This window comes from Malus sylvestris, chromosome 11 (genome assembly GCF_916048215.2).
Source record: "Malus sylvestris chromosome 11, drMalSylv7.2, whole genome shotgun sequence".
NCBI classification, from domain to species: Eukaryota; Viridiplantae; Streptophyta; class Magnoliopsida; order Rosales; family Rosaceae; genus Malus; species Malus sylvestris.
This window is the reverse complement of record NC_062270.1, coordinates 1121392-1124709: the sequence shown is the minus strand read 5'-3', so window position 1 is coordinate 1124709 and position 3318 is coordinate 1121392. Positions and strand designations below refer to the sequence as shown.

General features: G+C 38.8%; 1 pseudogene; it reads right to left on the bottom strand.

The window, feature by feature from the left end:
* Nucleotides 1–2524: 2524 nt before the first annotated feature.
* On the bottom strand, nucleotides 2525–3116 carry LOC126588988 (mRNA cap guanine-N7 methyltransferase 1-like; annotated as a pseudogene).
* Between the last annotated feature and the right edge of the window lie 202 nt (nucleotides 3117–3318).

The window sequence follows — 3318 nt, the reverse complement described above, 5'->3', positions numbered from 1 at the left end:
CATTAGAACTGAGTTTCCAATTCATGGGTGGGACGGAGTATCTGTTGAGAAAGGCTTGCTTTCATTCCCGGAGTTTAAGTTTGATTCTTTAACTATTCTCTCGGTTTGGAAAACAGTGTTAGAGGATTAACAAAAGAGAAAGTTGCTTCATTAACATGAACACAAAAGAAGATCACGCAAGAACCTTTACAATGTTAAGTTAGATGCCGCATATACAGTTCAATTTGGCATGAGGATGCCCCTAAGATCAAACCCAATGTTGGTCTAAATGCTATATTTTAAGTTTTATTCCCCTCTCAAACTCAATCCAACTCATGCTAAATGTGTAGGTTAAAAGCTAAAAACCAAACAAAAGCCAAATCCCCCCCCCCCCAAGATTTAACCCAGAAAATGGTGTGAGCACGACCAGCGGGATCCCATTCTCATACCTTTTAGGAATGGTCAATGTGGGACAATGAAATTTCTACTCAAAATTTTCAATAATACCCCACATTTGAGTTAAAATTTCATTCAAACTCCAACAACTTGTTCAAAGATGGGAAGGGCAAGAGTTCCGCTTACATTATATTGTTGAGCATGGCAAACCCAACCCAACCCATACTAAATATGTGAATTATCAGTCTTACTTGCCTTCACTTGTATCTTGGTAAGCAAGTTTATTTACTTTAGCTACTGTCCCTCTAGAATATCAATCGCCTGGATCTTCCATCATTTTGGCCTTTTTTTTGAGTCATAGGCTTCTTCCTACTTGTAGTTCTTTGTAATCTTCACTTCAATGAAGTAATTTTTTAATACTGCGAAGAGTTTTATTGAAGATGAAAAATTAAAGAGACTAGTTAAAGTAATTTTTTGATACTATTCACCTGCCAAAGTAGCATCAATTTAACAAAACTGTTGAAAATGCTCCGGAGCAAAAATAAAAGGAAATATGTGATTGTGGATTTGGGGGGTTGTGAGGGCTGAGATTGAAGCCCAACTCAGATGTTGGGTTTATGCTTACTAAGTAACCTCCATATTCTATACTATTATTGATAATTTGGTTCAATTCGCTTTTGGTGAGAATCAAACCTAAAACCTCTCACTTACAAGTGAAGATAAATACTGATAGACCATAGTACTAAGTAACCTCCATATTCTATACTATTATTGAGAATTTGAGAGAAGTTTCTTTGTAAGCAATGAAAATAAAAACATAGTTTTGCAAGTCCAAATAAAAACATAATTTGAGAGAAGTTTCTTTTTTCTTTTTCCTTTTTTTTTTTGCCCTTTTCCCTGTTTTTCCTTCTTCCTTTTTCCTCCCGATCTCTGCAAAATACGCATCGAAGCCTATCCCTCCGACCATTCCTCATCCTAAATGCTCTACCTCTCCGACCCCAAAGTCCTCATCACTATTCAATGCACCATCTCCACGTCTCCCAGACCGGTTCCGTCCTCAAAACCCAAGGCAATCAACCCGACCAAGAGCTCGTCGAGACCACCCTCTTGGCGACCAGCCCGAGCTTGTCGACACCACCCTCTCGAACAACCTCAATCCCTACCAGAGGTGAATCTAGGAAATAATATTAGGGGGGTCAGTAAGAATAGTGCGCGCAAATTTTTTTTTAACATAAATAGGATGCGTATCGTCATTTCATCGAGTTTTGGTAGCCCTGAAGTCATTTGGAAAGGCATACTGCACACCTGTTAATGCCTCATTTGCGTGGGTAACTAACATGTTCTAAGGCTGCTTCCATATAAATGCTTAATAAATACATACACTTATCTTGAATACACTAACAATGTTTGATATCATTGCATCCCATTAATATGTTTGTCCAAGAATGATGATGTTTTGTTATTCTCTGAGATCACCATTTCATTTACTTTGCATTTTTGGATAGTTTTTTACTTGGTTCTTTTTTTCTACCTACAATTGTAATCACAACCAACAAACAAGTCAAAGGTAAATAATATTAGGACCATACTATAAAGGGGCAACACCTCTCTAATGCATTTTATCAAGCAGTTGACGGACATATATGAAGGGCAACTCCAACCTTTAAAGGGGCAACACCCAAGTTATTTATGGACATTCCCGAAGTTCGGAGGGTCAACACTCAAGCTATCTCTGGACATTCACTAAAGTTTGGGGGGTCAGCTGACCCCCTTACCCCTCAATGCATTCGCCCCTGATCCCTACCATCACAGAAGCTCAAAATCCATTCAAATCTCATCCTCCAAAAAACCCTAACTCCTTGCAAATTAACGAAATTACAGAGACCTCGATTCCATCGAGGACCAGCACGCCTCCCACTAGCCATTCAAATCTCATCCTATCTAAATCCCCACCTCCATGGATATGCAGGTGGCTAAGAAAGAGAAAGGGAGAGAGAGAGAGAGAGGTGAGGGGGAATGAAATCGCTTTTTCATTTGACAACCAAAAACTCAATATAATATTCAAAAAACTTTTATACAATATAAAACACTTAGTTGGTTGCATGCCAAACAACAAACTTCTTTCTCAATAAAACGCTTCTGAAAAGTGCTACAAACAAAAATCACTAGTGAGTAAAACAAATGTGACATACAAATAAGCTGCGTCCCATTCATTTTCTTATAGCGTGCTTTGAACTCGGTTACCATGGTACGATGCACAAATGGTTCGCATTAGCTCCGATATTCTGGTATTTTCATATACTCGTGTGCACAAATTCATGGGAGTTCTTACAGAAAACTAGCTCCATATCGTACTCTGATACCAATGATTTGAAAACATGAAGGGGAACAATCCATTCGGGGCAATCAACAACATCTTCCAGGTGAAACTTACACTCTATACCAAAGGGGCTTGAAAACTTTCTTTTCAGAAAAATCTACATCGAAACGTATCCAATTGTCGCTATTACCAAAACTCAACCCTTGATCAGCTTCTCTACGATTTTTGATAATCACATTCGCTCCGCCATTGTTCCAATGGAAGTACCGCCAGGACCAAGCATAGCTGATACATTAGCCAACGTTCGCTGCACACGCGCCTCAGTATACCAGGAATAATGCAAGGCAAACTGACAACTGACGATATCAAAGGCGGCTTCTTCGGCTAGAGTTTTATCCATACGGACTGTTGGAATTGGCATAAAATCAACGTGTGCCTAAACTAAAACAAGAATCAACACATGAAAATGAAAGGAGTAGGTTTGGGATAGCTTGCGTGCAAGCTATCATTGGTACAACTTCCTAGAGTTTGTTTTGGATTTGGTTTCTAGTATTCAATTCGATTTGAGTGTGGGATCTATTGGTACAAATAGATAACCTTAGGAGATGTTTTGTATCAGAGAT